Raw genomic sequence first — 24,558 nt, 5'->3', positions numbered from 1 at the left:
TATTTTGCTGTAAAACATGTCATTGTATCATTAATTATTATATTAATTAATTTGTTAATTAATATGACGTATAATATATAACCAAACGCAACAGAAATCTAAATCATTAAATGTTTATATCTCTCTTCAAATGACGTACAAGATGTCAGGGCTTAATGTGACCCGTCAGAGCTCTCTACTGCCTTTTTTCACTATCTATCTATCTATCTATCTATCTATATATATATATATATATATATATGGGTTTTTTTTATGTGGACAAGGAATAAAAGTATATCCGATCGCTGTTCAAAATAATGACCAAACTTGCAAAAATAAATACAAAATAATTTGTCTTTCACTAAGACAAAGCCCTCTATTTAAAACGCAGAAAACGAAGCAGGTTCTTATGTTATCTAATTTTTTTTGTGTCGCACAAAGTTCGCCCACTCTCTGGAACCCTAGTTTCTGGGAGGTGGTGGTGGCCTGGCCCGCGCCTCCGATCTAAGGACCGCTCGCCGCAGTTAGAGAACAGACTGTGCCGTGGAGATCTCTGCCTAAGGTTCTCCCGGATGAACTAGCGGCAGAGCCGATACCTGAGCAGGTCTGCCTTTTAGTCAGTTGGAGTTTATTTCTGAAAAACAAAAAATCAATGACCTTGGCGCGTCATGACTTCTACCGCTTGTGGGTTTCGTTTGTTTGCACTGCCCGGTTGTGCCTCAGACCAGGGCAGAGACCAGATGCATCGAAGGAACCTTGTAGCGTTAGGGCCGGAGATGCCGACCTCGGAGCTGGGGAACCAGGTTCAAGTCTCAGCATCGGCTCAACATTCTGTGATTCTGGGCAAATCACTTCATCTCCCCGTGCTACCAAAAACATGAATGTGTCCTTGTGTAATGTACCTGGAACGTATGCAATGTGCTCCAATACCTTTGGGTTGAGTTCGCCCTATATAAAACTGCAAAAAAAGCCAAAAACAGTATCAACAGGGAAGGCATCAATGGGTTGACCCCGGCGAGAGCTGGCCAACGCCGTTGACTGACATCTGGTGGAGCCAGGACAGGCTCCAATGGCAGAGTATCTGCAATTACCAACCTCTAAGTGTGGCAGCCGAACCACCTGTGTTTCAGAGCTAGGGCTCAGCCAGTTCCGCATGGTCAAACTCTGAATGAACGCCTTGGTCTACAGACGCTTCATGTGACTGACATCCAACTGTTTGTCATCGCAACAGATGGTCTCCTGGGGGGTGGACTGTACCACCTCTCTTAAAAGAGGGTGAGCACATCCCGCCTTGCTTGTCCAGGGTAGAGCAAGGTTGTGGTGCTGCTGTTCTATTCCTCAAACACCACCCCCTGGCGGTACCCCTGACAACCACCCAATGAAGCTTATGGAGAACTCATTGTAAAGTCAGTTCTGCACCATCATCCAAGATCTGAGGTCATGGCAGAGGTGAGCCCTGAGCAAGAAGACATCCTGGAGACCCCCGAGGACGAGACAGATCAACTGCTCTGTAGGACCCCGAGTGCCTAAGCCACAGAAACTATCTACAACAGTGGTCTTCAAACTTTTTAATGCCGCTTTCCACATCCCCAGTGAGAGAAAAATAACCATCAGGGTACCCCTCTGAATTTTTCACAATTGTTCTATTAAATTTGCAATGTTTAAATTTGTCTAGACTTACTTAAACATTGCAGTCAAGTTCTGTTACTGTTTTAAAAATGCAATCAAGTACAGGCTGCCAAACATCCTATTCTGGCCAGGCAGCCCTTACAAAAGTGGTAAAGTACCCACAGTGTGATTATTAGAAGTGAGGGTGGGGTAGGGGTTTTGAAGAGTATTTGAAGTCCTTCCCTTTTGGCACATACTCCCTGCTTGGATATAAATGACACAACGTGTTAGCGATGGCTAATTACAGAACGGTTCACTGCTGCTCATTTATTTTCACCCTAAAACAAAGCCCTGTTATTACCACAATATTTCTTTTGGCCAGAGCCTGGCGCCCCCTGGGATCACTGAGGCCGCCCTAGGGGGTCCTTCCAGTTTGAAGTGTCCTGATCTATAACCCGTCTCCTCAGAGAGGCATGGACGCAGGGTGGAGACCTAGGGGAGGCTAGAAGCCACTGTACCCCTAGCCTGACCCCATCAGTGTGCGAGGTGCTCTCTGCAGCACCTTCGCATAAGGGATGGGGGGCCCGGGACTGTGGATCTGGAAGCAGACTCCAGAACAAGCATTGGTAAAGCCAATAGTTTCACTTCATGCGAGATCTAATGGCTTTGTCAATGTTTTTGACAGGTTTTTCTAGTATATACCAGCATACCGACACACAAACACACACACATACAAAGGAACAGAGATACAGGTTTTCAGGTAGACAGACATGCAGCCACCCAGGCACACACAGTACACAGAGACATGCAATCAAAAACACAGACAGTCAGACACAGAACAATGGAGGCTACTGACAAACGGACACAGGACAGGATGGACAGATGGAGGCAGGCTTCACAAACTCTTTGACTTTAGCCCTTTCACTGAGAAAACCAAACCCGAGTAGGCAAAAAAAATGGAGTGAAAATGCCTATTCAATCCTTCACCTCTTTGTAGGACACTGAAGACTTAATTCTCTAAGCCCATCCATTGCTCAAAGACAAAGGGCACTGAAATCTGGGGAACAAATGTCACAACCAACAATGAGCTGGGCTACCACTTACTTACTGTGTCTGTGGCCTGACCCCTGGGTTAGGTTTATGGGGTATCACCTCCCTCACAGCCATCATGGGCACTTTATACAGGCCTGAATTTTGTGTGCTAGCCTAATGCATTCTGGGTGTTGTAGTCTTTCTTTGCTTCTACTGAACTGATCAGAGTAACAGACCTGAAATCAATGATTTGTAGGTGAAAAGTTCTAGACCGGAGACAAGGTCCGAAGTGGCCCGGAGTGAGTTGGTCAGTCTAGTCAGGCTCCTGCAGGGAGATTAGGAAGTGATCTGTGTGAAATCTAAGGATGCTCTGATATTTGCTAAAAGATTTGTGTTAAATATGAGGATACCCAAGTATTACTTTGTGATGGGGGAAATTCCTGGCACGCTCTGGGCACTAGTCAGGTATCGGTGGCAGAGGAGAATGGTGCCTGAAGATGTCTGAGTGTTGGGGCGCACAGCTGGGCATGTATGGATGATTATAACTGAGTGCCTAGCACAGCACGAAAGTGTACCCCTCGGACCAGACACCAGAGCAGGTACACCAGAGAGATGTCTTGGGAGTAACACTGAGCCATATCTGCACAACATGATCAGTGACTGTGTACCAAGGCGTCCCAGCAGACCGGGTAGAAGATACAGAGAATTACATGAATTTAAACAGTTCCTGTATAAAGAAGCATGCCAGCAATAGTACTAAAACTGAGCTTGAGGCTACAGAGGGCCCATGTATCACAGACAGGCGGGGGATGGGCAGAGCGGTTGAGGACAGTGGTACTCTTGCTAGATAACCTAATAAAGTCCCATCTAAATACTCATGGGAATTACAGTGCTGTAAAGGTAAAGCTGGAGACCATGTACTGCCTGCGTGTCATGAACAGACAGGGAATGGGCAGAGCGGATAGGGGTAGTGGTCATGACCTGCTGTCACATTCTGCATTATCTTCAATGCTGCCCTGCTCCCACAAGTCTTTCTTACCTGCACACAAATGAAAAAGTGACTTGGGAATGAAGGCCAGATGAACGGCTGGATGGATGGATGGATGGTTGCTATTTATTGGGTGCTGTGCTGATTCAGGCTTAACCCCTTCAGAGCACGTGACGGCCAATCTCCGTCACACACATCCTCCCTGGTGCGTCTGATGGCCGCTGACCATCACCAGGGAGAGCTTTAAAGAATTCTCCTAAGCAAAGAACAGGAGAACGCCCCCCAAACCACCCCACTCCCCTCTGTGACATCACTGTGCCATGAGGCGAGCTAATATCACAGTTTCCCCACTGGAGTGCATCGGAAGAGCATGTGAGTATCCTCCCCAACTCCAGTGGGAGAAAAAAAGGCGGTGGATGGTGAAACTGACCCTAGACACCAGGGATTGTTTATGGGGGGGGGGGGGGGGGGGGGGGGTGTTGGCTCTCTTGTAAGTGCCACCCCCGGCATTAGTTTTATTATTTTTTTAAATAAAAGAATAGTTTGCCCCTGGGAGGGGAGCAACTGCACCACCCCAGGGTTGTGAAGGGTATCAAAAAACATGAAGCAAAGACTACACCACTGACCCTGGTGCGATCCATTCCTGCCCCAGTCACTAGGCCCGGGACACCAGTCGAGTGGCATTTTTATCGGGACGGGTGAGGGAAGGCTGGGTGGTAGGAAGTTTGTGGATCCCTGCACATTCCTGCCATTTACTTCACAGAAACACCAGGAAAAATAGTACTTTTATTCAACGTTTCACCTTTGCAGGGTAATCTGGGTAAGAAAACTTTGGGGGATCCACACAAGCGACACCTCCCTGGACTCCCCTTGATGTCTACTTTTCAGAAATGTCAGGGTTTGACATGGCTGCCGACCCAGGGCTAATCAGTACACCCACCTTAGTTATCATTATCACCATTGTACATTTTGGGCCCTTCCCTGTTGCAAACACTTGGCCCACCCACATAAGAAGGGTAGCATTGTTATCAGGAGACCTGGGGGAACGCTGAGGGATAGGAAATTTGAGCCGGTCCAGTCAACCTACTACTTTCCCACACAAATATGTGTGGAAAATGAGACTTTTTTAGCTAAATTTGAGGTTTGCAGAGGATTCTTGGTAAGAAAACTTTGGTCGATCTCCGTAAGTCAAACCTCTCTGGACTCCCTCGGGTGTCTAGTTTTCTGAAAAGTCTGAGTTTGGTAGGTTTCCCTAGATGGCCGCCGAGCCCGGGACTAAAAATGCAGGCGCCTCCTTGCAAAACCTGGTCATTTTGTGATAGATCATTTTGATTTCTCTACAATGGGTTTTGGGGGATTTCCTGTCGCAGGCACTAGGTCTTCGAGCAATGGATGGGCCGAGTGAAAGGAGGTGTGTTGCTCCCTGAAGATTCCAGAACTTTCCATCACAGAAACTTGAAGAAAATGTCTTATTTTTAGTCAAAGTTTGATGTTTGCAGGGGATTCTGGGACAGAAAGTATGATGCCAGCCACCCCTAGGTGTCTACTTTTCAGAAATGCAAGGTTGGCTAGGTTTCCCAAGGTCCCGGCTGACGTAGGGTCCAAAATCTTGAGCAACCCACATTTGAAACAAGCATTTGCAATGCACTAGGATCTTGCATTTCTCTGAGTTACAGCTACTAGCAGTTGTAAACTCCCAACCGGATTTTTCTTTCCACATTGAAAGAAAAAAACAGCGCGATCACGCTGCTACAGTTCACTCGTAATGAAACCTATCGGCATAAGTGCAATTATCTACGTAACCAGCAAAAGTGCAATTAACTATGTAACATCGTCGATGTTACGCAAAGCGCTTGACTACTGCCAAGTGAGATTGCGCTGCGAACAAAAGATAAAAAGTAGTCCACAAACCTGACGGGAAACAGCGAGCCTCGCATGTTTTCAGTACTTGGTCGCTGCGCTCGAGGAGGGCTAACCACCAGAAAAGGCATGACGTATGCATGCCTTCCACTAACGAAAGCAAGCAGATTTTAACAGGCAAGCCCACGAACCAATGAAAAACAACTGATGTGACGTGAACGGGGCTCCGAGCCCTTTTCTAACTCCTTAAGCGTCTCGCAAGCGCATGCGACGCAGGCTCGACTCTAAAAAGGGTCATTTTCAGTAGAAAAATGTGCTGCGTCCATGTTGTTTTTTGGGCCATTTCCTGTCGCGGGCACTAGGTCTACCCATACAAGTGAGGTACCATTTTTATCGGGAGACCTGCAGGAACACCGGATGGAAGAAAGTTTGTGGCTTCCCACAAATTCCAGAACTTTCCATCACAGAAATGTGAGGAAAATGTGTTCTTTTTAGTCAAGGTTTGAGGTTTGCAAGGGATTCTGGGTAAAAAAATGTGGTGAGAGCCACACAAGTCAGCCCATTCTGGATACCCCTAGGTGTTAAATGTACAAAAATGTACATGTTGGCTAGGCTTCCCTAGGTGCTGGAGGAGCTGGGGTTTAAATACCCATATTGGAAAAAAAGGGTCAGTTTTCGATGGAAAAATGGGCTGCGTCCATGGTGCATTTTGGGACGCTTCCTGTTGCGGGCACTAGGTCTAACCCACACAAGTTTTTTATCGGGAGACTTGTGGGGGCATAGAATAGTAGAACAGGTGTTATTACATACTGGTTTTCACTGCATTTGTGCCTTTCAAATGTAAGCCAGTGTCTGAGGAAGAAGTCATTTTAAAAAATAGCCTTCAAATCAAAGGCCAGTACGGGTACCCACAAATACAGAGATGCGGAAATAACCACTGCTCCTAAACTCTATATATTGTGCCCATTTCGGAAATGCATAAGTTTCCTTGATAAAGATTTTTCACTCTGCCTATTTCGCTGTAAGAATTGGTCCATACGCAGTACTCAACGAAACACCACAGTACGGTGCAGTTCAGTTGTTGGCTCTGGGTACCTGGGGTTCTTGGAGAACCTACACCCCCTAAATATCTCGCAACCAGAAGGGTGTAGCTGACATAATGGTACATTGCTTTCGCCAATCGGCCAATGTGACAAAAAGTTATAGATACAAACGCTGTCACAAATGCCTGATTTTTTCCCTTCTTAGTTTCAATATTTCTTTATTTCAACAGTTATTTTCCTTGGCAAATCCTTCAGCGGTCTAGAGATATGACCCCTTGCTGAATTCACAATTTTCTACTTTTCAGAAATCTATAGCTTTTCTGGATCACCCGTGGGTTTCACGCTGGTTTCCAGGAAGTAGAGGCTGAGAGCACAAAAAAATAGGATACCTCTTAGAAAAATGTCAAAACTGTGGCACAAAATTAGGTTTTTCGATTCAGTTGTGCTTGTTACTGAAAGCTGGGGAGATGATGACTTTAGCACAGCAAACAGTATGAGGGTGACATTTTTTGGGAAAACAACTCACTCTTAGCTGGAGAACCTTTTTCCCCTATTTTTCTCCAAAACAAATCAAAATGTTGCTATATTTTGCCTATTTTCTCTGTCCTCGCCAGGGCAATCCACAAACCCTGTGTACCTTTATAATCCCCAGGAGGAAAGAATTTGGCATTGATACCTTATGTAGAAAAAAAACTACAACAATTCACCAAAAAAGAGGCTCGGTACTGGGGCCGGGGGGTGGCGGGGCGCTGTCGAGGAGGCCCAGCAGCCAAGGGGTTAATGTTCACTTAATATTTATCTACTGTGCGTGCTTATTATAGTGGAGGGTCACCGCCCATTCCATCCTTGGCCTCTCCTTGGGGAAATCACTTTGACTAAGATGGTAAACGTATTTTCCCCGCATGACCAATACTTCCTCTTACTGAACCCCGGTTCCATCCAGGGCCTCTTCACTTTATTCCAGGACAGTCACAGGCATCTCTCAAGGACTGATCCGCGCCATTTCAGGGGTGAAAACAAGTATTAACCACTCCACAGATTTCAATTCACAAACCCTTGTTATAAGGAGTTAGTCCAGTTAAGTAACTTCCAGAATGCCTCCGTTTGTTAACTAAAAACCCTGGTAGTGCTTAGAATCCATGGATGCTTCTGGCCAACCTACCTCCACTCTCAAATGTGAATGAATCAACTTTTACAAGTTGAGTTTCCCACACCTGATTTGACTTTAGTATGTGTAATGTGCTTTTAAAATAGTTCTACAGCACATCAGCCTTTCCCGCCCCATCTGCTAGGCTGTCGCAGGTTTCAGTGAGTTCATGTTTGCTGATACCTGGTCCCGGAGTTTCTCCTGTTCCCCACAGTGCCGAGAAACAGTAAGGCGGAGGCCTTAGTTAAGGAATGGCGCTTTTCAGCTTTCAAGCCGGGCCCATCACAGCAACCAGCGCCCCCTTCCCCTCCCCCTGGGAGTTGCTGTGGGCACTACAGCGCCTTCTGACCCCTATCCCGCACTCTTGGCGCTACCTGGACACGTCCACAGTGTATAGCACCTACCTGCAGCGGGTGGTGTCGCCTCTTCGCCGGCTCCGTCCGTTTAAAGCCCGGTTCACGGGCGCCTAGCGCCTAGAGGTGCAGCTGATCCGTGCGTAGGAGGCATGGTGAGACTGCATGTGACTCACTAGTGCACACAGGAGCGCGGGTGAGTCACGGCGCTTTATCAGCGCTGCACGGGGGCCGAGGGTCAAAGGTGGGGCCCTGGTGGCACCGGGAACACACTAGGGCGCCCCCACTCTTGGGGCGTGGGGTACATTATATGTAGGGTGGGGTACCTTTTAAACTGCGCCCTCCGATTCGGAAACATTTGTGTTTCGAGGCGCTTGGGGCCCATCCTCCATTTTAAGGTTCCTGAACACTGTCCCGTCATAGGGGGTGTGGGAGGTGGAGAGATGAGGCCAGGGACAGGATAGTATGACGGTCGAAAAGTGAAATGTGAGGAGAATCCTTATAATGTTTGAGAAGGGGGTATTTTATTCCGTATTATAGATGGTCCCACCATGGCTCCCTGCCCCTCCATCCCCAGGTTTATTCGAAGGACCCCCGCTTATTGTGCTCCATCATAAAACAAACCAGCTTCTAAGCGCTCCAAGCTGAAGCCAGGAGGATGAAGGTACTTGCCGAGGGTCACACCGCTTGGTCGGGTTTGTGAGCCAGGGTTAGACCTGGGGTCTCCTTGTTGCACAGTCTAAGCCTCGGCCTCCGGGGTGCATCTTCCAAGCTCCACTTGTGAACACGGGGTCCCGGGGGAGGGTGTCAGGAAAGGAAAAGTGCAGAAAAGTGCTGCTTTGGGAGGGGCTTCCTGCCGACTCAGCACCAGCCCTCCCCCTTCCGGTTCACCTGCCTCTGCCAAAGGCACCCCAGACCGGCAGGGCCACATTTTTGGGGAAGGCTCCGGTTTCCCCGGCCCTTTCTTTCTGCGAGTAACAACGGCTCCTGGCGGCGTGTAGTAACACAGCGTCAGCGCATTCCAGGATGTGACTCAGTCCTGAGGCGAGCGCCAAGAAGTCCCTCCCGGGTGCGGCCTCACCGTGCCCTGGGCATGGCACGGAGCCCATGTGCAGGTGTGCCGGGTCGCACGCCTGCTCTCGGGCGCCTTTGTTACCCCCAGGCTGGAGCCCAAGAGCCCTGTTTACTTTCTGCAGCTTCCACTCCCTGCTCTTACCTCATCGACCCTCATCAGATAGAAGGATGAAACCAGGGAAGACCCTGTAATGACGTCAAGGGTCACAGGATGGGTGATGCCACTCCCACCACCTCTGGTACCTTAGTGAATCAGTTGTTTTTTTAGGGGGAGGTATGGTTATTGCGTGTTAACCGTGAAAAACTAAAGATAATAAAAATGAAACATTCTGTGACGTGCTAAGTACAGTGGCGAGGGCACAGGTTGCCAAGTTTCTACAAGCGGAGAGGCCTCACGACCCCCTTCAGATTTAGTCCTGGTCTCTACAGTCCCGACAGGAATCGATTAACTAACTTTAAGGATCAGAGACTCTTACAAGTTTCCGCACAGCTACACCCGCTAGCGAGTGACCTTCCGCACCTTGTCAAATACATTTCCTGTCGCCAAAAATCCAAACAAAATTCTGGTAAAAGAAAAATGAAACAAAAGTTCATTTAGCTAGCAAATGTTAGCTTATGTCAAAGTGTCGTTATATAGAAGAGCATTCATCAATTACTGCTACTCGGCGCCTGGGAATAAATCCAGCTGAGGTATCCGACTGGGGTAAGGCGGGCCCCAGAATGTGGAGGTGCAGATCCCAGGGGGGCTGAGCTTTCTGATGTGGGGTTGTTCGTTCATCCAGCAGTCGAGGCAAGGTCTGTGCATTGATGCCACAGGGTCCCAGTCCAGGTCCAAACAGCCTGTCCTATCCCAGGTAGAGGGTTCCCCTCCCGGGAGGGATGGGTGTCATGGGGCCACTCCGAGCCGGCACTTGGCATGGGCAGCGTGGGGAGCTGTCCAGGGCCCCGCACTCAGCCCACCAACATGGGACCCCCGCACCAGCACGCCACACCCAGGCCTCCAAACACCAGCCCTCCTGAGCAATTCATTGAAATCAAGGTGTCTGCTTGCCTTGTGCCCAGAGGAGGGGGCCCTCATCGCCTGGGCCTCGATGCTATGGTCTAGCAAGGCCTAGGGGAGCCCCTCCCCCATGGTCCCACTTGAGGGAGACACATTCTGCAGGTGTCTCCCACAATCAGACCTCCCACCCTTCTGCCCACACAGGGCACCACCGGACACCCACTGTCCCAGCTCAGTGCCTCAGCAGTTTTAACCATCTCGGCCTAGAAGCCAACCTCACCCTTCAGCCCTTTATCAGCTGTCACATATGTGCTTCTAGGTGGCTGAGAGGGTGGGCTGCACCTCAGGGGGGTCTGCATAAAGCAGCAGCAGGGCCATCCACAGAGATGCAAACAGCCCTGAATGTGTCAGCTTGTATGCAAATCAGAGGGGACCAGCACACCCCCTTTCTGGCCGGGGCCCCAAAGATCCTAGCACCGCCCCTGGTGGCACTCATGGACTCTTGATGAAGAGGAAGGCAGGGTGTTGTAGTGGGTGTGATATGTGGCTACCGTAGGTGAAGTGTGGGCCTCTGGGAGTGAGCTGTGGGTGGCAGTGCTGGATGCGCCCTGCTGGCATGGTGTGTGTTGATGGTACAGTTCTGTGAAAGGGGTGCAGTGTGGTGGTGGCCGGAGGAGGTGACCAGAGTAGGAACGCTTTGCACTGAGGCGGCTGCGGAAAGGAGACAGGACATGATTTAACAATCAATACACAATAGGTGATGGGAGGAAGGCTTGAAATAGTTTAAACTCTGGCAATCCCCCAGGGTAGCAATTCCGACCTGAAGTTTTCCACCCACTGTGTCACTCTAGACCAGAGGTTTTCAAACGTTCTAATGCCATGCCCCTCCCCCAAGTGGAAAAAAAATAATATTTGGGGCCCACCTCAGAATTTGCCACAATTATTCTATTAAGATGGCAATGTTTAAACATTTCTAGACTTATTTAAACATTGCAGTCAAGTTCTGTTACCTTTTTGAAAATGCAATGAATTGTTTTCTGTTTAAAACAAAGCACATTTATCTGCATAATGCTTCTTTTGGCCAGAGCCTGGCGCCCCCAGGACCACTTGAGGCCCCTAGACTGAACCCCCAGTTCTAGACAGGCGCCCAACCCCTGCACATCAGTGCAGACCCTGCTGCTCACAGGACCAGCGCACTCTGATGTGCCAGTGAGCATTGCCCAGTTGTCTAGCGGGCGCTCTTCTCCAGTCCATATTCCTCTTTCCTGCTGTCGATGGAATGGGTTCCAGCCCTTCGCACTCCGGGAGCAGGGATCCAACGGGAGATGCACTACTGGAAATACAGGAAAGAGGAGATTCTTACCTCTTCTGTCCTGAGGAAAGAAAAGGAAATCAGAGCCTTTGTCTCAGCTGCATCCGTGCGCGGGCTGCGCCTCAATTAAATTGGAAAAAAAAATGCATTATGGGCTGCAAGAGAAGCTCTGCCCTTGCACCCCAAAGTGAGGGCATACAAGGAAATCCCTGTTGTGCACGCACCGGGGGATTCCCTGCCTACACTGCGAGGACGTGACGTTCACGTCCTCCAAACCACAAAGGTAGTGCAATCATGGTAACATCACAAAATAAAATGATGGATGGAGTGTTGAAACTTTTCAAACACTCACCCCAGTCACAGATCTGGGTTCAATCCATCATTATATTGCTCGCTACGTCACCCAAGTTTGTTTTCAGCCATATGAAACTCAGTCGACCCTGCTTTCCATGGGAACAGTCCAGCCCGAACTGCCAAGCCAGGACCTCCCTGGACTGGAAACCAGCATCCTGGGACCGGTTTCAGGGCATCGCCCCTCATCATCCAGGCTAGCCTATATCCAGTGGCACACCAAGCAAGGGACCCGTGCCTGGGCATACCCTTGCCACTTAGGGCACAAATAGCAACACCAAAAAATAAAATGATGGACAGAGTGTTGAAACTTTCCAAACACTCACCCCCAGTGTCAGATCTGGGTTTAATCCATTATTTTGCTCGCCACGTCACCCCAGTTTGTTTTCAGCCAAATGAAACTCAGTCGACCCTGCTTTCCATGGGAACAGTCCAGCCCGAACTGCCAAGCCAGGTCCTCCTTGGACCAGAGACAAGCATCTTGGGACCGGTTTCAGGGTATCACCCTTAAGGGGTTAAATACTTTCATTCCAAACCATTACCTGAGACTTGTGGTGTTCAAAATGTGAAAAAACGGGAAAAAAAAAATCACATTTACACCATAGCACTATGATAGTATGAATGTTTTTTAATTAAACAAAATGTACACCCTTGGTACGAGGGGTGGGTGCAATGTGGCTGACTTTTCACACAACAGTATGTTGCAAAACCTGTTAATGGTGACAGAACAGCGCCTAAAGAACAAGGCCAACGCCAACAAGCAGCGGCCCTAGAAACACTGCCATGGGCCACGGAAGTGACCAGAACAGCGAACTGGTTGATAGTGGCACAGGGCCTGCCCGTGCCAGGGGGCAAGTGGGTACGAGCCTGCGTCCTGCCTTGGCACGTTTCTCACTTCACAGTCACAATCGTAAACAGCATCTCTCGTTAGCTAGTGCCGTAGCTTAGTGGGTTGAGTGGCTGCTGCAGAGGTGCAAGAATTGCATGCAGTCCAGTGGCATGAAAGAAAGCAGGGCTGACCCAGCCTTTCATCAATTGTGTATCAATAAAATATGTGATAACATCTGCCTATACTTAAATGGTAAACGCTATAATAATGTTAAAATTGTACGTTTACATTTAGGGCGACTTGTGCACTCACTTGGCAATGCATGGCACCCGCACGTAGGGCACATCATGTGCCAACTTATCTGTGGTACCTATGTCTAGGACATATGTCAACAGGCTTAATGCAGGAAAATACATAGCTCAGTCAGAGATCACCATATGTTTACACTGAATTCAGGTATACAAGTGCAGTGACATATCATGGCACTATGACCCATTATTATGGCAAGTGTCCGTATGGCGAGGGTTCAACACTAGGCCTTGGCAGAATTGGCAGAATTTGGGTAACTTCGTGTTATGTTTGTAACACAAAGTTCCTGCCAAAATTCTGCCAGTCAGCGTGTGGTGGAATTATTCTGCAGTTCGTGCCTTGCAATCTTTACAGGAACTTTGCGAGGCTCCACAATGTGTCCTTGCGAGTGAGATTTGCCAGTCGCCGGCACGATTTCCAGTCACCAAAGAGTTTTCCGGTGCCATTTTATAACACCTGCGGACGCACACAGTTGCGGTCAGTGGGTGCTGCCGTTCAAACAGATTTGGTGCTGCTCGCATAGGTTTTCTACTCGAGTGGCAGCAAAATCAACTCGAATGGTCATGGGCTCTTGCTCAACGCAGTAGAAAAACGTTTACAGAACGTTGACTGATCATCTTTCTGCTGCATTTGGGTGTCAGACTGACACCAATGAGCTGAAACCTTTGCCCAGATAGTGCTAACGTGTAAATATGACAAAATAATAAGTCAAAACTGTCACAAAATATGCTGCATAATTTGCCCTTTCTTGCCACATAATTTAGTACACAGCCTCATACTTCGGTCCCACCCTGCCGCATAATTCCAGTGGCCCTGCATATATGCAATAAATCGAATGGCATCAATTACAAAAAAATCAATGGTAGGCATTTTAACGTCTGAAGGATTAAAAGCTGTGCGACCTCCAGCCGACTTTGGACCTGTGAACCACGGATCAAAGGGGGTCCTATGGAGAAGGCAGAGAACCCCCCGAGCTATCGGACTAGCCACATCGGAGCCTTGGGTAGCCATAATGAAAATACCTCCAGAGCAGAAAGTGCTCCTTTGCATTCTTGAGGCCTAAGGATGGGTGAGGATTAAAAGGCAGCCACCTTTTATTCAGTAATTACAATGCGGTTGTGAAATCCATGTTAAGTACACACACACACACCGCTCAATCTGCTGAGCTGGAAGTGCGCGGTATTAGGTTTCAGGGAGCCCTGCAGATGCTCCTGAGTAAGCACACTATTGGAGGGGAATGAAAACAGGTTGAAATGTTAGGTCCAAGGAGGGGGTGGGGTAAGCAAGCCAGGCGCTGGAGACAAACCAAGCGCTAGACAAGTAACAGAACCAAGCTCTGCAGCGGGGCAAGCAGAACCAAGCAGCACCACAGAGGATCCAACAGAACCCCAGCTCTGGGACAAGAGCAGCACCACAGCAGGTCCAGCAGAACCCACGTGGAACCAACAGAACCCAGGCAGCACCACAGCAGAGTCAACAGAACCCAAGCTCTGGGGCACGAGCAGCACCACAGCAGGCCCATCAGAGCCCAAGCCCTGGGACACGAGCTGTACCACAGCAGGTCCTGCAGAACCCAAGTACTGGGGCACAAGCAGCACCAAGGCAGGTCCAGAAGAACAAACTATGGGACATGAGCAGCACCACAGCATGTACATCAGAACCCAAGGTCTGGGGCACAAGCAGCACCACGGCAGGTCCATCAGAGCTTAAGCCCTGGGACATGAACAGCACCACAGCAGAACAAACAGAACCCAGGCAGCACCACAGCAGAGTCAACAGAACCCAAGCTCTGGGACACGAGCACCACCACAGCAGATCCATCAGAACCCAACACATGTGGCACCACAGCAGCTCCAGCAGATCCCAGGCACTGGGACACGTGCAGCATCACAGCAGGTCCATCTGCGCCCAAGCCCTGGGACACGAGCAGCACCACGGCAGGTCCTGCACAACCCAAGCTCTGGAACATAAGCAGCACCAAGGCAGGTCCAGCAGAACCAAAGCTATTGGACATGAGCAGCACCACAGCGGGTACATCAGAACCCAAGCTCTGGGTAGTGAGCAGCACCACAGCGGAGCCAACAGAACCCAAGCTCTGGGGCACAAGCAGCACCACAGCAGGTCCATCAGAGCCCAAGCCCTATGACAGGAGCATCACCACAGCAGGTCCTGCAGAACCCAAGCTCTGGGACATGAGCAACACCACAACAGGTCCAACAGGTCCAACAGAACCCAGGCTCTGGGACACAAGCAGCACCACAGCAGGTTGGACAGAATCCGAACTACGGGGCATGAACAGCACCACAGCAGGTCCATCAGAACACAATCTCTGAGACATGAGCAGCACCACAACAAAGTCAAAAGAACCCACGCTGTGGGACACGAGCAGCACCACAGCATGTCCATCTGAACCAAAGCTCTGCAGACACCGGCTCTATCTGAACCAAAGCTCTGCAGACACAGGCTCTATCTGAACCAAAGCTCTGCAGACACCGGCTCTATCTGAACCAAAGCTCTTCAGACACAGGCTCTATCTGAACCAAAGCTCTGCAGACACCGGCTCTATCTGAATGTAAGCTCTGCAGACACAGGCTCTATCTGAACCAAAGTTCTGCAGACGCAGGCTCTATCTGAACCAAAGCTCTGCAGACACAGGCTCTATCTGAACCAAAGCTCCGCAGACACAGGCCCATCAGACCCAAAGCTCTGCAGACACAGGCTCTATCTGCACCCGTGCTCTGCAGGCGCAGGCTCTATCTGAACCAAAGCTCTGCAGAAGCAGGCTCTATCTGAACCAAAGCTCTGCAGACACAGACTATCTCAACCAAAGTTCGGCAGACACAGGCTCTATCTGAACCAAAGCTCTGCAGACACAGGCTCTATCTGAACAAAAGCTCTGCAGACGCAGGCTCTATTGGACCCAAAGCTCTGCAGACACAGGCTCTATCTGAACCTCTGCTCTGCGGACACAGGCTCTATTTGAAGCCACACTATGCAGACACAGGCTCTATTGGACCCAAAGCTCTGCAGACACAGGCTCTATCTGAACCAAAGCTCTGAAGACACAGGTTCTACCTGAACAAAGGCTCTGCAGACACAGGCTCTATCTCAACCAAAGCTCGACAGACATAGACTCTATCTGAACCAAAGCTCTGCAGACAGAGGCTCTATCTGAACAAAGGCTCTGCAGACGCAGGCTCAATCTCAACCAAAGCTTTGCAGACACAGGCTCTATCTGAACAAAGGCTCTGCAGACACAGGCTCTATTGGACCCAAAGCTCTGCAGACACAGGCTCTATCTGAACCTCTGCTCTGCAGACACAGGCTCTATCTGAAGCCACGCTCTGCAGATGCAGGCTCTATCGGACCCAAAGCTCTGAAGACACAGGCTCTATCTGAACCAAAGCTGTGCAGACCCAGGCTCTATCTGAACCAAAGCTCTGCAGACACATGCTCTATCTGCACCTGCGCTCTGCAGACACAGGCTCTATCTGAACCAGCGTTCTGTAGACACAGGCTCTATCTGAAGCTACGCTCTGCAGATGCAGGCTCTATCGGACCCAAAGCTCTGCAGACCCAGGTTCTATCTGAACCAAAGCTCTGCAGACCCAGGTTCTATCTGAACCAAAGCTCTGCAGACACAGGCTCTATCTGCACCTGCGCTCTGCAGACACAGGCTCTATCTGAACCAGCATTCTGTAGACACAGGCTCTATCTGAACCCGCGGTCTGCAGACACAGGCTGTCTGAACCCGCGCTCTGCAGACACAGGCTCTATCTGAACCCACGCTCTGCAGACACAGGCTCTATCTGAACCAAAGCTCCACAGACACAGGCCCATCAGACCCAAAGCTCTGCAGACACGGGCTCTGTCTGAACCTGTGCTTCACAGACATAGGCTCTATCTGAACCCGCGCTCTGCAGACACAGGTTCTACCTGAACCAAAGCTGTGCAGACACAGGCTCTATCTGAACCCGCGCTCTGCAGACACAGGTTCTACCTGAACCAAAGCTCTGCAGACACAGGCCCATCAGACCCAAAGCTCTGCAGACACAGACTCTATCTGCACCCGTGCTCTGCAGACACAGGCTCTATCTGAACCAAAGCTCCACAGACAGAGGCCCATCAGACCCAAAGCTCTGCAGACACAGGCTCTACCTGAACCCGTGCTCCACAGAGACAGGCTCTATCTGAACCCTCGCTCTGCAGACACAGGCTCTACCTGAACCCTCGCTCTGCAGACACAGGCTCTACCTGAACCCGCGCTCTGCAGACACAGACTCTATCTAAACCCACGCTCCACAGACACAGGCGCTATCGGAACCCGCGCTCTGCAGACACAGGCTCTGTCTGAACCCGCGCTCCACAGACACAGGCCCATTAGCTTCCAAACACTGTTAATCCCTCCCCACCAGAACCCAAAGTAAAACATATGTGATACAAAGACGTGCACCTTCAGACACTAAGATGTAACAAGTCATGCTCAAGGGCACACACTGCGCTTTTGTTTGAGCCGGGATACAAACACAGACGATGCTGATCCAACCCAAAAACAGCTGTACACGCCGAGAACACCAGTCGGCACCCCTCCCTCCCCTCCTGTGAGTAGAAAGGAGACCCTGCTGCCCTCAGCAGCTTGGATTTCACGCACCCTCGCCCTGCCCCCACCTCTCAGAAAAGAAGCCACTTACAGGGGCCCCCGGCTCACCTGGCACCGCTGGGGTGGGGTCCTGGGGGTACACCTGTCCCTGGTACCCTGCAGGGCAGTGAGGAAGGAGAGAGCCTGTGCTGGCACCAGGGCAGGGAGGAGAGAGGGCGGGGCTGCAGGCAGGGAGGGGATTGGCTGGAAGGGAAACAGGGAAGTGAAAGAGGCGGGTGGAGTGAGGCACTACCTGTACCTGAATCTGCAGCGCCAGGGGGAGGAGAGGGAAGCAAGGCTGCTTCCTAACAGAAGTGACCTAACTGCTCTCAAGTTTAATAACGAAGGCTGCAGGCAAAGCCAGGCACTGGAGGAGTACAGATGCCATAGATACCAGGGATACATGTAAAACCAGGCACTGGAGGAGTACAGACACCAGGGCTGCAGGCAAAGCCAGGCACTGGAGGAGTACAGACACCAGGGCTGCAGGCAAAGCCAGGCACTGGAGGAGTACAGACACCAGGGATGCAGGCAAAGCCAGGCACTGGAGGAGTACAGACACCAGGGATGCAGGTAAAACCAGGCACTGGAGGAGTACAGACACCAGGGCTGCAGGTAACTCCAGGCACTGGAGAAGTACAGACACCAGGGCAGCAGGTACCTCCAGGCACTGGAGGAGTACAGATACCAGGGCTGCAGGCACAGCCAGGCACTGGAGGAGTACAGACACCAGGGATGCAGGTAACTCCAGGCACTGGAGGAGTACATATACCAGGGATACATGTAACTCCAGGCACTGGAGGAGTACAGACACCAGGACAGCAGGTAACTCCAGGCACTGGAGAAGTACAGACACCAGGGCAGCAGGTAACTCCAGGCACTGGAGGAGTACAGACACCAGGGATGCAGGTAACTCCAGGCACTGGAGGAGTACAGATATCAGGGATGCAGGCAAAGCCAGGCACTGGAGGAGTACAGACACCAGGGATGCAGGTAACTCCAGGCACTGGAGGAGTACAGACACCAGGGATGCAGGTAAAACCAGGCACTGGAGGAGTACAGATACCAGGGATACATGTAAAACCAGGCACTGGAGGAGTACAGATACCAGGGCAGCAGGTAACTCCAGGCACTGGAGGAGTACAGACAACCAGGGCTGCAGGCAAAGCCAGGCACTAGAAGAGTACAGATACCAGGGATGCAGGTAACTCCAGGCACTGGAGGAGTACAGATACCAGGGCAGCAGGCAAAGCCAGGCACTGGAGGAGTACAGATACCTGGGCAGCAGGCAAAGCCAGGAACTGGAGGAGTACAGATATCAGGGCTGCAGGTAAAACCAGGCACTGGAGGAGTACAGATACCAGGGATGCAGGCAAAGCCAGGCACTGGAGGCGTACAGATACCAGGGCAGCAGGTAACTCCAGGCACTGGAGGAGTACAGATACCATAGATACCAGGGATACATGTAAAACCAGGCACTGGAGGAGTACAGCTACCAGGGATACAGTTAAAGCCAGGCACTGGAGGAGTACAGATATCAGGGCTGTAGGTAAAGCCAGGCACTGGAGAGTATAATTAGCAAGACTACAGGTAAAGCTAGGCACTAGAGCAGTATAGTTACCGGGGCTACAGTTCTAGCCAGGCACGGGAGCAGAATAGATACCAGGGCAGCAGGTAACACCAGGCACTGGAGGAGTACAGCTACCATGGCTACAGTTAAAGCCAGGCACTGGAGCAGTATAGATACCAGGGCAGAAAGTAAAACCATGCACTGGTGAGTATAGATACCAGGGCTACAGGTACAGCCAGGCACTGGTGAGTATAGATGCCAGGTCTACAGGTAAAGCTAGGCACTGGAGCAGTATAGATGCCAGGGCTGCAGGTACAGCCAGGCACTGGAGGAGTACAGCTACCAGGTCTACAGGTAAAGCTAGGCACTGGAGCAGTATAGATGCCAAGGCTGCAGGTACAGCCAGGCACTGGAGGAGTACAGCTACCAGGTCTACAGGTAAAGCCAGGCACTGGAGCAGTATAGATGCCAGGGCTGCAGGTACTGCTAGGCACTGGAGGAGTACAGCTACCAGCTCTATAGGTAAAGCCAGGCACTAGAGCACTATAGATGCCAGGGCTGCAGGTAAAGCCAGGCACGGGAGCAGTATAGATACCAGGGCTACAGGTACAGCCAGGCACTGGAGGACGGATGGTTGGAGGGCCTCCCCAGATAAGAGCCGCCAGGCCACAGAAGTCCCCTCATTTAATTTCCACAGTGTTGTGTGTCCAGCATGGGTGGGGGTGGATGGAGGGGAGGGTGGATGGCTGGAGGGGGGCTCCCTAGGTAAGAGCCACCAGGCCACAGAAGCCCCTTCAGATAATTTCCACAGTGTTGTTTGACCACATTCACCACACAAAACCCCTTTAAGCAGGAACGCCCTCTTTTGAACTAAACTCTTGTTTCCAGATCACCATCGTACCATAGTGCACTGCGGCACATGTGCAGCTAAAGATGGCTCCTGGGCCCACGCGAGGAGGGTGCAGGGCCAGGGCAGGTGCCCGCCAAGCGGAGGGCGCAGCCCCAGTGATGCAACCAGCCTGGAGAGCTGGCTGGTTTAACATTAACTGCCCCACCCGGGGCACATGCACGGCCCCAAGCCCCCTCACGCCCCCCGTCAGTAGCGTGAGGTGACGACAGAGCTGGTCCCTGAAAGTACACAGTCCCTCCCCACATCTGCCGCACACACCCACCACCAAGCCTCTGGGCGCTTTCTTGTCTGGAGCAGATCCGAGCTCCTTATCACCAGGGTGTCAGTCCTTCTGGGCAGGGAGCTCCCTGCCGCCCACACACTGACTGTGTGACCTGTGTTAATCATTCACTGCAGGGCTGGGCAGGCCCAGGGACAGTGGAAGACTGCCTGGCGTTCATGCGGGGCTGGGGCACGTTCAGTCACATGCCAGGCGCACTGATGCATCAGTCCCCATGTGCTATTCATACCCAAGTGCAGACCCTCATAATACCCCTCGGCCCTCAGAGGACCCCTCACTGGGGCACGGACCACAGATTGCAAGTAAAGTTTCTTCAGAACCTGTAGGCACCAAAATCACCAGCGCCAGGCACAAAGTGAGGGGATGTCAGCATCGTGGGCTAAGCGCCTTGACGCTGCTGCAACGCTATCCGGCCAGCAGCCGAACATAGGCTCGATCCCTATGGCCCACTGTCCCAGTTCGCATACTTCTAGAATAAAAGCGCTTAGAAATGGGCTAACAGGTGCAAAAACAGCATATAACAAGCGTTAAGAATGGGGTTATTAATCTGAGAAGGAGGGACCCCTACAAATTTAACAAATATATTCTTGTTAGATTAAAAAGCAGTCTCATGAACATCTCCACTCAACCAGAGGTTTCTGCGGCACCAGCAGTAGGTAATTCCCCAGAGAAATACAGCAAACGGAACCAAAAGTTTCAGAAGTCAGAAAACAAATAATTCCAATTCTCAAACCAATTTTACAGATAAAGAAAACATGTAATGAGAAATAGATAACGTTTATTAAAATGGTTTACAATGACCCAGAGATATGAATTTTTAATGTTTGAAGGCAAAAAGTGCCTGAGAAAAGTAAAGCGCCACTGAAAAATAACAGTCCACGAGTGACCCGGACCGAAGCGCTATTCTCAGACCGACAGCGATGCAGCAGACATCAGATACACCAAGCGGGTCATCCTGGTCAAAGTTTTTATTTACAGATTTAGGGCCGGATTGAAATCTTGGCGGTAGCGACACTGTCGCTGTTGTTACCGCCAAGAATGCGGTCCTCCTGCCAAATGTATATGCGGGCGGAATTTAGGCTTAACCATGGTAGAGGTTACTCTGTCTCCGCCGTGACTAATCCCTCTCCGACGACACTGCGGAGTAAAGGCCGTCGAGGGTGGCCTGTCCGTTCGCCCACCTAATTTAGATGGGTGGAATTACAGGTCAGTGTTCACTGCCCGTCACTGCCGGGAAACCCTTAACTTTTCACAGCACGAGAGAGGAAATACAGATTTTACTCCCACCTAGCCCTGTTCAGGGAAAAGCCTAGTAATAAACTATTGTGCCTGGAGTGGTAAATGGCTTTTGTCATTTTACAGCTCGGCGAGGATGACACTATGTCAATCCTATGCTTAAATATTTTGCTGTACAAATGGCAAAAGACTTTGTCACTATCTAGCTCGGCGTGGATAGCACTGTGCTAATCCTATGCTTAAAGACTTTGCTAGATAAGCAGACATTTGAGGTGAGCAAATCTAGAGTGTCGCTGGTGTTGCAGGGTGCTCCTTACTAGAGCAGCTCTCCACCTAAACTTGGGAACTACCCAGAGTTCTCCTTTGTTTTTTGCATAATAAACTAGCTTAGTGGTTTTATTTACAAATCTCAGAGGGCCACTCATACTTTCATCCTTCCTGCGCTGACAAAATGTATATTACTAAAATGAGTAACACTATACATCTGTTATATAGCACCAATATAACCTTCTAGCCGAATCTGTGCGTTACAAATGCATGTTACATCATGTCAAAACAATTATACAGCTACAGTGCAGAGCGAGTGTCCACAGCTTGCTAGGGGTGAAGCCGGAGACCCCAGAGGGCTTGTGATGGAAACAGGGAGTTGAGAGGCCCTGCCATTTCTCACTGGCATTTTCTAGGGGTCGTTGAACTGCATCCCCATCTATATATCCTTAAGTCAGGGGACCAGAACATCCATGAAAGTGCTCGGCGGAACCTAGGGTGTAGAGGCCTCAAGCTAGGGAGCTTCAGTTGTAACTTTCACCACTGCAAATGCCTCGGACACCTCTCCAGTGTAAGTACAGGCTCTGCAAAGAGTGCCCAAGCAGGGCCGGACACCTCTCCAGTGCAAGTACAGGCTCTGCAAAGAGTGCCCAAGCTGTGGTCACCACTGCAAATGCCTCGGACACCTCTCCAGTGTAAGTACAGGCTCTGCAAAGAGTGCCCAAGCAGGGGTCGAGCGACGTTTTGTTGAGAAAGTCTGAGGTTTCCCATTGGAAAGAGGTGGTACATTTGACAGCAGGGAGAGGGTGGGGAGGCAAAGACATATATAGTCACATGGGAAGGACTGAGTGTAGGTAGCTGGCCTGCTGTGTGGTGGGCACCTATGGTGTTATCACCTTATACCAGGTCCAGGTACCCCCTATTACTGAGGTGCAGGCAGGGTCTAGGAATACATGCTGCAGCCCATGGGGAACCCCTGGTGCCCCAATGCCCTGGGTACCATATACTAGGGACTTATATGGGGCACCAGTATGCCAAATGAGGGGTCCACCCCTGCTTTCATCGTTCTCAGGTCAATAAACTGAGTGCCATTTAGCTGGCTAACAATAAAGAGGGGTTTCAGCTCCAGGGTGCTCCAAGAGGTGAGTGTTTGCTTTACAAATGTATATTTTAAATATTTTGAGAAAGTGTCACATCCCTAGAAAGGCACACCACTATTTACCTCAACATTAAACTTTCCAGCTGTGCCCAATGTGCCAAAATGCAGGCCCTTCCCATATGGGGTCTTACGTAAAGTATGGTACGTCTGCACTGACGTCTTTCTGTCTTGTCTGTGTCAGACAAGTGTCCCTCTGGCTCTCAGGAGGGCGCAATCTGACAGGGGGGGAGGAGGAGGAGGGCACAATCCTGTTTCTGGCCAGCCCATGGGCAGGTTCCTCTGACAGGATGGGCACACCATGACAGCAGCCATCTTGGAGCAGGCTCCCTCTGCAGGGCCTTCTACCAGCAGATGGAAACCAGGGAGCATTGGATGAGTGGGTTGGTCGTCAGAGGCCAGTATTCCTTCACAGATCAGCTCTGGTCTCAGAACTTCCAGAGGAGCCACCTTCAGCAGAAGCAGAAGATGGATCATCGCAGCGGAAGCATCAGGCGAGGGCAGCCCCTTCCTCCAAGAGATGGAAGAGGAGTCTGACCTACTGAAAGAAGAGAAGGCGGGGAAACAGGTAAAGGAGAAACAACTGACACTCTCTCCTCCACGGCCTGGGCGGAGGTAGCTCGATCGGTGGTGCACATGTTGTGTCGACTACACATAGGGTTCTACATCTACGGGCACTGACTCTGCCTTTAATCCATATGGTATTCATGAAATGTATATCATTCAGGTACCACACTGGTAACTTAACTGGAAAGAGGCAATCCAGTGTGTTATAAATATATGGCGGGCCTTATACCTTGCGGAAGGCCTTGCAGTCAGCACACCCTAGCCATAGGTGGTGCCAAGGCCTTCCTGCTCCCAACCCACCTTATTCCAGGAACTGTTGTGCACCGGGTTAGCATGAGGTGTAGCCACCCACTCTGTCCAGACGGTTATCAGGTAACAGCTGCACCCAGGGGGCGTGGGCGAGGACACTGCATTTGTGTACACAATCTAAGGTAGCAAGGCGACAAGGGTTCATGACACAACCTGTGATCCGCAGTGCACTCCTGCCAGGTCACCTTATGCAACCACCTGCACAAGCGCAGCACCCAAGGGTGGCTGCCACGTGCACCACCGAACATCACAGGTGACGCAGGTCACATGGTGCACCCACCCACAGGAACCCAGTGCCAAGGCATCCGCAAAGGCGATCAACGCTGCATGCATCTACACAGTGGAGGAAGGGATGGGCAACACACATTTTCACAATTACCTTTTTCGTAAAGTGCTCACATGTCACCTTCAGACACGTCACAGCGGATATCACACACATCACATTCCTGAACGGAATAATCAAACCAGTTCTGCCGCATGCAGTATTTTTTTTTTATATTGCTAGTGCCAGAGGGCAGCTATATGCTTGCACGCCTGCTTGCATGATCAATACACAATCACACCATCAACTTAATGACTGACAGCATTTCAGAGTACATAAGCTCTTTAAGACATATGGCACGGCAGACTCCATGACAGTCTGTGACAGGTACATGAACACATACCACACCGGTCTTGCAAACTAGATACAACCTGCATGATAACTGCATGATAAACAACATGAGAAGAACAAGTTACT

The 24,558-nt window shown here is 50.5% G+C and overlaps 1 protein-coding gene across 10 annotated transcripts in view; it reads right to left on the bottom strand.

Annotated features, from left to right (window-relative positions):
- Positions 1-24,558, bottom strand: part of TNK2 (tyrosine kinase non receptor 2) — a 372,582-nt gene that overhangs the window by 97,488 nt on the left and 250,536 nt on the right. The window lies entirely within an intron of this gene.

This window comes from Pleurodeles waltl, chromosome 11, assembly GCF_031143425.1.
Source record: "Pleurodeles waltl isolate 20211129_DDA chromosome 11, aPleWal1.hap1.20221129, whole genome shotgun sequence".
NCBI lineage: Eukaryota > Metazoa > Chordata > Amphibia > Caudata > Salamandridae > Pleurodeles > Pleurodeles waltl.
The sequence above is the reverse complement of the archived record's forward strand: the minus strand, read 5'-3'. Positions and strand labels throughout refer to the sequence as shown.